The following is an 11983-nucleotide window of genomic DNA, read 5'->3' on the forward strand; positions in this document are numbered from 1 at the left end:
CTGGGAGTTGTCTCATGTACTAAACCACAGGGAAGAATGAACACACAATTAGAGTTTTATTTATGCACCTAACTGCCAAAACTATGTATTCACTGGTTCCATCTTAGATATTCTTTTTCCTAAAGGATCTCCTAGTTTAGTGGTGTAGATGAAACAAGTGGTTGAGAAACCACTAGCTGCCGGCTGCTAGGTTCGGGGAAGAAGGTGCAGTAAGGATGCCAGAACAATAGTCATGGGTCTGATCTCTTGGTTATCCTGTGGCAGAGGTTACTCTGGTATCCCTCGAGCCTCTGGTGCTGAGACCCACTGAGGGGCAGGGTGAGGCTGATGCCTGCTTGCTGGTATTTGGCCTCGTGAGTTGTTTTGCAGCTAAAGCCTCCAGGATGGATCCCGTCCTGGCCTTAGCAGCAAAACCAAAGTAGCCATGCTGGCAGCTTTGTCTCCTGTCACCTTCCTCAGCATGTTGGCACCAACCAAATGATGTTGCTGACAAGATCCTGCCAAGATGCAACTTTTCCCAATTCCTCAGTGAGGGCTTTTTGGTTTTCAGTGCTGCCTCTCTCTCCTTGTCATGGAAAAAAGAAAAAAATAAGAAGAAAAACCAAAAATTCAAAACCTGTTCCAGGTGTATACAACAGTCTTCTGCTTCTTACTTCCAGGAGTTGAGAAAGCAAGGGATTCCTGAGTTTTGGTCATTTCCGTTATCCCTTTGGGGAAACTACTTTCCATCTTGCCAGGTGGTGTAGGACTTAGGCAGCCCAGCTCCTTGTTCAGAAGCAGAGAAGCACTTACTGCAACTGCGGCCAAAAATTCAGGATCCTGCTTAACATGGGTGTGGCAGTGGGGAAGAGTAGACCCCAGCAGCATAAGAAACTGTGTGTGAGCTCCTTTCTAACAAAACATGTGTTTATACCTCATGCCATCAGTCAACAAACAACTTTTGAGCACCACTATTTGTCAAGCATCTTGCTAGACACAAGCTGAAGTTATTCATGCATTAATTCAACAAGTATTTACTCAACACCTACTTGATCATTGAATATGGCAGAGTCCGTGATGACCATAAACCTAGTTTAAGCTTCCATCAGAAGGGAAACTTCTTTCACACTTACAGCCTCCCCAGATCTCTCTTCACAGTTCTCCAGTCATATGTGGACCTGTGTGTATTTACTGAACCTCCTGGAAAAGAGGCTTTGCTCATCGTGCAACATGATTCTGACCTCACAAGTTCCTCATACATATTTTTGTGTAAAAAAAAACTTTAGGCATTTTATCCTCTTCCAAATTTTTGTGCTTAAAGCAGCTGTTCAGAATCTCTCTTTTCATGTAATTTAGCTATACATGTGGTGCTAGTCATAGAAGATGACTAACATCTGGGAAAATAATAAAATAATCTAAAGGAGTTAGACCATTTGTCAAGGAAGAAGAGACAAAAAAAGCATACCCCTTTATTGCTGCTCCACGTAGTGTTGATTTATTTTAAAGCACTTGTCAGGGTAGGCTAGAGTGTGCTGCCATAACAAATAGCCCTAAATCTCAGTGACTTATAGAGTGAAAGTTTAGTGCTAATGATGAAACTATAACTATCACAATTATTCTGAAAAACATCCAGAAAAAATTCCCCACAATTATTGACAGAGAAAGCTGCTGGATATTGTTAGAGATTAACAAAACATCAAATGGACTCACTGTTCCTTAAAGACCTGGAAGATAAAATAGTTCTTTCTAGGATCCTGTTTAGCAGTTCACCTTTCTACTATTAGAATGACAGCTTAGACATACGGGGATATATGTATCTGATTCACTGATTATGAAGCAAGAAGTAACACACCATTGTAAAGCAGTTATACTCCAATAAAGATGTTTAAAAAAATGACAGCTTTTCTTCTGCTCCATAGGTTCTCTGTGTGTTTGCTTCTTTCTTATTTACATTTATGTCTAGTGTTTACAAATCATGAAAAAAAAATGGTTAAACATTTGTCCCAAGCTTGAATACTAATCCCAGCTTGGCTGCTCTGATAATTCAGGGAGATTTGGGGGATCCTGCCTCCATACCCAGCCTGTCTTTATCCCTCCACCCTACACTACCATCTGTTTTGGCCGAGTCACTAGTCCAGTCGTGTGGGCATCTGATGGCTTACTGCTGACAGTGTCCTGACTCATGTGTATACCAGATGTTCTTGCTTCTTGCCACAGGACTTCTCCATGGATGCCAACAGAAGCCCACTCTCATGTAACTCCTTTGGGGGAACTCTCAACCAATGGGAGATGGGAACAAGTGGACAAATGCTCCTACCACTTTTTCTTTAGTGGAAAATGCTGGAAGGCATTCGTATATGCGCTTTTGTAAGTCCTAGTGGCACTTAGCTCATGTTGCCCACAGCAACAAACTTAATGAACCCTCTTACTGACTTTTCATGCATGTCCTCATTTTCCCTGTTCCCTCTCCTGTTTATTGGTATCACCTCCCAAATAAATGTCTCTGAGTCTTAAACTGCTACATCTAACCCCAATGCTCCCGAGTATTCTTTTCTTACCTCACATTCTTTCATTCCAGTCCCTCCTTCTAAGTTGACCTCACTGTTATGGTCACAAGTTGAAGACAGCTCTGTTTTCAGGGTACCCAAACTGAGGACACCACTTTTTCAGAAACATTGCCCCATCATATTAATGACTACCTGCATATTTAATTGCATAAACTCATACTCATCCTTCAAGTCATCACACGTCACTTGAGTCTAGGATGTCTTGCTGTTCCTTGGGAGGGCTGTGGACAAAACTGCCCTCACCCTGGAGGAAAATCCTTAGATAAAGGTTTATTAGCTCCCATGGGGCTGTAATCTCCTTATAAGAAAATAAGGTTTTTGTCAATTTTAGCCATTATGAAAATTATGGCAGAGACATGTGGTGAATCCAAAAGCCTAGAGAATAAGGTCAAGAATAATGAAAAAACTCACAGGAAATAGGACTGAGCCCTAATCAAGGAACTGGCCACATGGGCCCCTTGGATTTCACACCTATTATGGACTGGGGTCTGCTGTGTGTTCCTTGTTTACCTTGCTCTGAATGGAACTGTCCACAGTGATCATTTTTCACTTGTTTCACTGTTTTGTGTGGGGTATGTGGGGAAAGGTAATTTGTCACAATGGTTTACAAGTGCTCTGATCAAGAAGAATGATACTCAAAGAGAGGTACTCACAAAACTGCACCTGAGGAGCCTTATCTGCACCTGCACCTGATGACAAGATCCTGGATTTCAAGTTTGAACCTAATGCCAAAATGGGAGGGGACTTCAATGTAAATTTTTGCAACCAGAGGGTTGACTGTGTCAGATTATATTTTCCAAAGATGACCATAAGAATATCTTCCATACCTTTCCATTTCTACATCAAGAAGCGAAGTCTAGTTCTTGCCCCTTGAATCCAGAGGACTTGTGAGTTACTTATAACCAACAGAATGTGGCAAAAATGATACTATGTGACTTTGATGCTAGGTCATGACAGGTGATTTAAACAGCTCAATGGGTCTGGGGTTTTATTTGGGGGTAATGAAAATATTGTGAAATTAGATGGAGGTGATGGTTGCACAACATTGTGATTGTACACAAATTTCACTTCACCTGAAAACAATAATTTTTAAAAAGGTGCTTTAGTTTCCAACTTATAAGCTAGAACCCTCAACATAGCATTCTGAGTCACGGTTTAGAACTATGACTGCCCTGAGGCCACCATGCTGTGAGGAAGCCCAGACCACTTGGAGAGGCCACATGTATGTTCTCCTTTTGTAGGCCCAGCTCAGCAACACAATGCCAGTGAATACGCTTCTAGCACATAGCCATCAAATAACCGTGAGCCACTGGAGTTCTCTCAGCTGAGACTGGACGTTGGACAGCAGAAAAGAACCATTCCTCTGTGACCTTCTTAAAGTACAGACCCAGAGGCCTTGTGAGAAAAATAAAATGGTTGTTTTAAACCACTGAGTTTCAGGGCAATTTGTTAAGCAGCAGTAGTAACAGGGTCAATAATCATTAAACCGTAGAGACCACTCATTTAATTTTCACTGGAGAGATGTTAACATTGCACAGAAAGGCACATCTGTTCAATCTGGAAGATAAATTTTATATCTCTAAGTCTCTTTCAACATATTTTGGGTTTTCCCCGACTCCCCCCACCCCCCACCCCATGTCATAGTTGTACTTAAGGCAAAACAACTGCATTGGGTTTCAGGATACTCATTATACAATATGACTTTGACTCATTTGTACAAACTGCATTTTTTCCTTGAGCCATATTTTTTTTTTAATTGGGGAGCAGCTACAGCAGTATTTAATTAATTAATTAATAATTTTTTAACATCACTTTTTCTTAACATCATTATTGAAGTATTATTTCTTTACAATGGTGTGTCAGTTTCTGCTTTATAACAAAGTGAATCAGTTATACATATACATATATGCTCATATCTCTTCCCTCTTGCATCTCCCTCCCTCCCACCCGCCCTATCCCACCCCTCTAGGTGGTCAAAAAGCACTGAGCTGATCTCCCTGTGTGATGCGGCTGCTTCCCACTAGCTTTCAGTTTTACATTTGGTACTGTATATATGTCCATGTCACTCTCTCAATTCGTCCCAGCTTACCCTTCTCCCTCCCCGTGTCCTCAAGTCCATTCTCTACTAGGTCTGCATCTTTATTCCCATCCTGCCCCTAGGTTCTTCAGGACCTTTTTTTTTTTTTTTTTTTTGGATCCCATATATATGTGTTAGCATATGGTATTTGTTTTTCTCTTCCTGACTAATTTCACTCTGTATGACTGACTCTAGGTCCATGCACCTTACTACAAATAACTCAATTTCGTTTCTTTTTATGGCTGAGTAATATGGCATTGTGTATATGTGACACATCTTCTTTACCCATTCATCTGTTGATGGACGCTTAGGGTGCTTCCATGTTCTGGCTATTGTAAATAGAGCTGCAATGAACATTGTGGTACATGACTCTTTTTGAATTATGGCTTTCTCAGGGTATATGCCCAGGAGTGGGATTGCTGGGTCGTATGGTAGATCTATTTTTAGATTTTTAAGGAACCTCCATACTGTTCTCCATAGTGACTGTATCAATTTACATTCCCACCAACAGTGCAAGAGAGTTCCCTTTTGTCCACACCCTCTCCAGCATTTATTGTTTGTAGTTTTTTTGATAATGGCCATTCTGACTGGTGTGAGATGATATCTCATTGTAGTTTTGATTTGCATTTCTCTAATGATTAAGGATGTTGAGCATTCTTTCATGTGTTTGCTGCAATCTGTAAATTTTCTTTGGAGAAATGTCTGTTTAGATCTTCTGGCGAATTTTGGATTGGGTTCTTTGTTTTTTTGAAATTGAGCTGCTTGTAAATTTTGGAGATTAACCCTTTGTCAGGTTCTTCATTGGCAAATATTTTCTCCCATTCTGAGGGTTGTCTTTTTGTCTTGTTTATGGTTTTCTGTGCAAAAGCTTTTAGTTTCATTAGGTCCCATTTGTTTATTTTTGTTTTTATTTCCATTTCTCTAGGAGGTGGGTCAAAAAGGATCTTGCTGTGATTTATGTCATAGAGTATTCTGCCTATGTTTTCCTCTAAGAGTTTAATAGTGTCTGGCCTTACATTTAGGTCTTTAATCCATTTGGAGTTTATTTTTGTATATAGTATTAAGGGGGGTTCTAATTTCATTCTTTTACACGTAGCTGTCCAGTTTTCCCAGCACCACTTATTGAAGTGGGTGTCTTTTCTCCATTGTATACTCTTGCCTCCTTTATCAAAGAGGTGACCATATGTGTGTGGGTTTATCTCCTGGCTTTCTCTCCTGTTCCAGGGATCTATATTTCTGTTTTTCTGCCAGTACCATACTGTCTTGATTACTGTAGTAATATAGTCTGAAGTCAGGGAGACTAATTCATCCAGCTCCGTTTTTCTTTCACAAATTCTCTTTGGCTGTTCAGGGTCTTTTGTTTTTCCATACAAATTGTAAAATTTTTTGTTCTAGTTCTGTAAAAAATGCCATTGGTAGTTTGATTGGGATTGCATTGAATCTGTAGATTACTTTGGTTATTAGAGTCATTTTCATAATGTTGATTCTTCCAATCCAAGAGCATGGTATATCTCTTCATCTTTTTGTATCATCTTTAATTTCTTTCACCAGTGTCTTATAGTTTTCTGCATACAGGTCTTTTGTCTCTTTAGGTAGTCTTATTCCTAGATATTTTATTCTTTTTGTTGCAATGGTAAATGGAGTGTTTCCTTAGTTTCTCTTTCAGATTTTCCACCATTAGTGTATAGGAATGCAAGAGATTTCTGTGCATTAATTTTGTATCCTGCTACTTTATCAAATTCATTGATTAGCTCTTGTAGTTTTCTGGTAGCATCTTTAGGATTCTCTATGTAGAGTATCATGTCATCTGAAAACAGTGACAGATTTACTTCTTCTTTTCCGATTTGGAATCCTTTTATTTCCTTTTCTTCTCTGCTTGCTGTGGCTAAAACTTCCAAAACTATGTTGAATAATAGTGGTGAGAGTGGGCAACCTTGTCTTCTTCCTGATCTTAGTGGAAATGATTTCAGTTTCTCACCATTGAGAATGATGTTGGCTGTGGGTTTGTCATATATGGACTTTATTATGTTGAGTAGAGTCCCTCTATGCTTACTTTCTGGAGAGTTTTTATCATAAATAGGTGTTGAATTTTGTCAAAAGATATTTCTGCATCTATTGAGATGATCATATGGTTTTTCTCCTTCAATTTGTTAATAATCAATCACATTGATTGATTTACGCATATTGAAGAATGCTTGCATTCCTGGGATAAACCCCACTTGATCATGGTGTTTGATATTTTTTAATGTGCGGCTGGATTCTGTTTGCTAGTATTTTGTTGAGGATTTTTGCATTTATGTTCATCAGTGATATTGGCTGTAGTTTTCTTTTTTTGTCACATCTTTGTTTGGTTTTTGTATCAGGGTGATTTTGGCCTCATAGAATGAGTTTGGGAGTGTTCCTCCCTCTGTTATATTTTGGAAGACTTTGAGAAGGATAGGTGTTAGCTCTTCTCTAAATGTTTGATAGAATTTGTCTGTGAATCCATCTGTACCTGGGCCTTTGTTTACTGGAAGATTTTTTTTTTTTTTTTTTTTTGTGGTACGCGGGCCTCTCACTGTTGTGGCCTCTCCCACTGCGGAGCACAGGCTCCGGACGTGCAGGCTCAGCGGCCATGGCTGACGGGCCCAGCCACTCCACGGCATGTGGGATCTTCCTGGACCGGGGCACGAACCCGTGCTCCCTGCATCGGCAGGCGGACTCTCAACAACTGCGCCCAGGGAAGCCCTGTTTACTGGAAGATTTTTAATTTCAGTTTCAATTTCAGTGCTTGTGATTGATCTGCTTATATTTTCTCTTCCTTCCTGTTCAGTCTGTGAAGTTTATACCTTTCTAAGAATTTGTCCATTTCTTCCAGGTTGTCCATTTTATTGGCATAAAGTTGCTTGTAGTAATCTCTCATGATCCTTTGTATTTCTGCTGTGTCAGTTTTTACTTCTCCTTTTTCATTTCTAATTCTGTTGATTTCAGTCTTCTCCCTTTTTTTCTTGATGAGTTTGGCCAATGGCCTATCTCCTCAAAGAACCAACTTCTAGTTTTACTGATCTTTACTATCGTTTCCTTCATTTCTTTTTCATTTATTTCTGATCTGATCTTTATGATTTCTTTCCTTCTGCTAACTTTGGGTTTTATTTTTCTTATTTCTCTAGTTGCTTTAGGTGTAAGTTTAGGCTGTTTATTTGAGATTTTTCTTGCTCCTAGAGGTAGGATTGTATTGGTATAAACTTCCCTCTTAGAACTGCTTTTGCTGCATCCCATTGATTTTGGCTTGTCGTGTTTTCAGTGCCATTTGTTTCTAGGTATTTTCTGATTTCCTCTTTGATTTCTTCAGTAATCTCTTGGTTATTTAGTAGCTTATTATTTAACCTCCATGTGTTTATATTTTTTTACAGGTTTTTTTTCTGTAATTGATATCTAGTCTCATAGCATTGTGGTCATAAAAGATACTTGATACGATTTCAATTTTCTTAAATTTACCAAGGCTTGATTTGTGACCCAAGTTATGATCTACCCTGGAGAATGTTCCATAAGCACATCAGAATAAAATGTATTCCATTGTTTCTTGACGGAATGCCCTATAAATACCAATTAAGTCCATCTCGTATAATGTGTCATTTAAAGCTTGTGTTTCCTTATTTAATTTTATTTTCATTGATCTGTCCATTGGTGACAGTGGGGTGTTAAAGTCCCCTACTATTATTTTGCTACTGTCAATTTCCCTTTTATGGCTCTTAGCATTTGCCTTATGCATTGAGGTGCTCCTACGTTGGGTGCATAAATATATACAATTGTTATATATTTTTCTTGGATTGATCCCTTGATCATTATATAGTGTCCTTCTTTGTCTCTTGTTATAGTCTTTATTTTAAAGTCTATTTTGTCTGATATGAGAATTGCTACACCATCTTTCTTTTGATTTCCATTTTCATGGAATATCTTTTTCCATCCCCTCACTTTCAGTCTGTATGTGTCCCTAGGTCTGAAGTGGGTCTCTTGTAGACAGTATATATACACGTCTTGTTTTTGTATCCATTCAGCCAGTCTGTGTCTTTTGGTGGGAGCATTTAGTCCATTTACATTTAAGGTAATTATCAATATGTATGTTCCTATTCCCATTTTCTTTTTTTTTTTTTTTTTTAACATCTTTATTGGGGTATAATTGCTTTACAATGGTGTGTTAGTTTCTGCTTTATAACAAAGTGAATCAGTCATACATAAACCTATGTTCCCATATGTCTTCCCTGTTGCGTCTCCCTCCCTCCCACCCTCCCCATCCCACCCCTCCAGGCTGTCACAAAGCACTGAGCCAATATCCCTGTGCCATGCGGCTGCTTCCCACTAGCTATCTACCTTACTGCGTTTGTTAGTGTGTATATGCCCATGACTCTCTCTCGCCCTGTCACAGCTCACCCTTCCCCCTCCCCATAACCTCAAGTCCGTTCTCTAAGAGGTCTGCGTCTTTATTCCTGCTTTACCCCTAGGTTCTTCATGACCCCATTTTCTTAATTGTTTTGGGTTTGTTCTTGTAGGTCTTTTCCTTCTCTTGTGTTTCTTGCCTAGAGAAGTTCCTTTAGCATTTGTTGTAAAGCTGGTTTTATGGTGCTGAACTCTCTCAGCTTTTGCTTGTCTATAAAGGTTTTAATTTCTCCATCAAATCTGAATGAGATCCTTGCAGTTAGAGTAACCTTGGTTGTGGTTTTTCTCCTTCATCACTTTAAATATGTCCTGCCACTCTCTTCTGGCTTGCTCAGTTTCTGCTGAAAGATCAGCTGTTAACCTTATGGGCATTCGCTTGTGTGTTATTTATTGTTTTTCCCTTGTTACTTTTAATATGTTTTCTTTTTATTTAATTTTAGATAATTTGATTAATATGTGTCTTGGCATGTTTCTCCTTGGATTTATCCTGTAAGGGACTCTCTGTGCTTCCTGGACTTCATTAACTATTTCCTTTCCCATATTAGGGAAGTTTTCAACTATAATCTCTTCAAAAATTTTCTTAGTCCCTTTCTGTTTCTCTTCTTCTTCTGGGACCCCTATAATACGAATGTTGTGGCATTTAATGTTGTCCCTGAGGTCTCTGATACTGTCCTCAATTTTTTTCATTCGTTTTACTTTATTCTGCTCTGTGGTAGTTATTTCCACTATTTTATCTTCCAAGTCACTTATCCGTTCTTCTGCTTCATTTATCCTGCTATTGATTCCTTCTAGAGGATTTTTCATTTCATTTATTGTGTTGTTCATCATTGTTTGTTTGCTCTTTAGTTCTTCTAGGTCCTTGTTAAACGTTTCTTGTGTTTTCTGCATTCTATTTCCAAGATTTTGGATCATCTTTACTATCATTACTCTGAATTCTTTTTCAGGTAGATTTCCTATTTCTTCTCCATTTGTTTGGTCTGGTGGGTTTTTACCTTGCTCTTTCATCTGCTGCGTATTTCTCTTCTCATTTTGCTTAACTTATTGTGTATTCCTTTGCGCAGACTGCAGGTTTGTAGTTCGTGTTGTTTTTCTGTCTGTCCCCAGTGGGTAAGGTTGGTTCAGTGGGTTGTGTAGGCTTCCCATTGGAGGGGACTGGTGCCTGTGTTTTGGTGGATGAGGCTGCATCTTGTCTGTCTGGTGGGCAGGACTATGTCTGGTGGTGTGTTTTGGGGTGTCTGTGAACTTCTTATGATTTTAGGCAGTCTCTCTGCTAATGGATGTGTTTGTGTTCCTTGCTGGTTGTTTGTCATGGGGTGTCCAGCACTGCAGCTTGCTGGTCATTGAGTGGAGTTGTTTCTTAGTGTTGAGATGGAGATCTTTGGGGAACTCTCGGTGATTGATATTACGTATGGTCAAGATGTCTCTGCTGGTCCCACGTCCTGAACTTGGCTCTCCCACCTCAGAGGTTCAGGCCTGACATCCTGCTGGAGCACCAAGTCCCTGTCAGCCACACGGCCAGGTACGTGGGGATTTCCTTGCCTTTTGGGAAGTCTGAGATCTTCTGTCAGTGTTCAGTAGGTGTTCTGTAGGAGTTGTTCCATATATAGATATATTTTTGATGTATTTGTGGGGAGGTGACCTTAATATTTGAGTCCTCCGCCATTTTGAAGGTCCTCTCTTGAGCCACATTTTGATCTGGAATGTATCTCTTGCTTACATCTCCTCCCTTGGCATTGTCTTTTCAGAATGTGAGAAAATTCTTTCTGTCCAACAGTACCATACATGACCTAACCATGCTGCAAGATAGCAGCAGAGCTGAACAAGGCCAATGAGAGGGAAGGAAGATGGTGCTTTCGGTTAGGCACTTATTCATATAGGTATTGTCCCCATTTTATACCTGAGGAATGGGAGCCACAGATTCATCAATTAATTCACCTGGTGTCCACAGGATTTGAACTCAGAACTGTATACTTTGAAGCACATACTCTTTCTCTTACAACAAAGTGTAAAAGGAAGTAAAAGAATAGAACTGGGAGATAAGAACGAGGATTCAAGAAAGACTCTACTGCAGGGGAAAAAAAAAAAAAAGAAACCCCATAATAACCTAACTATGCCGAACAAAAATTTTATGACTGATATTGTATTGGCCAACATGTTTTAACATACTTTTCCAATATGAAGTTTTTAGATAATAAGTATTTTTAAATTTGCAGTACTTATTACTTTTAAGCAAAAATACTGAGTTCCAAAATTTGAAAATTATAAATAGTAGTGTTCCCATATTAAGAAAAATGGTACTTGAAGAACTGTGGTTGCAAAAAGAGCCATGTAAGAAATTATTAGTTGTGTCCCTCTCTTGGTACTTGATCACATGCTAACAAGTATTGGTTTACACTTTGTCTTGAGAAATATTAGGTTATTTGGAAGGAATGTCATGTCTCTTTCTTTTGGTTGAATTATAATCCCATTATACATGTGGTATTTCTGCACAAATATGACATTGGATATACACTGGTAGAATTTAATAAAAAAGTTTCCCTCAAGGTTCTAGTTACTGAATTATAGGTAAACATGTTGTATGAATTCAACATTAACCAATGTGGAAAGTTTTCTAGCATAAATCACTTTTTCCTCAAGAAAACCATAGGCCATCATTAAAACATCTTTGCTATTATTATTTTTGAAAAAATATATGGTTATGTTTTTTTAAATGTTATCTAATTATATATGCTGACATTTTTAAAGGTGAAATGATTTGATATCTAGCATTTTCTTCAATATAATTTGGGAGCATTGAGAAAATATGATAGGCCTCTAGTTTATAGCTGATAAACTGAGTGATAAACAAATGCAGGTTTATTATTTCATTCTCTCTACTTTTATAGACGTTTAAACTTTTTTATAATAAAAAGTTACAGCACCAGAAGTAATACTGAGACCATTT

This window comes from Globicephala melas, chromosome 21, assembly GCF_963455315.2.
Source record: "Globicephala melas chromosome 21, mGloMel1.2, whole genome shotgun sequence".
NCBI classification, from domain to species: Eukaryota; Metazoa; Chordata; class Mammalia; order Artiodactyla; family Delphinidae; genus Globicephala; species Globicephala melas.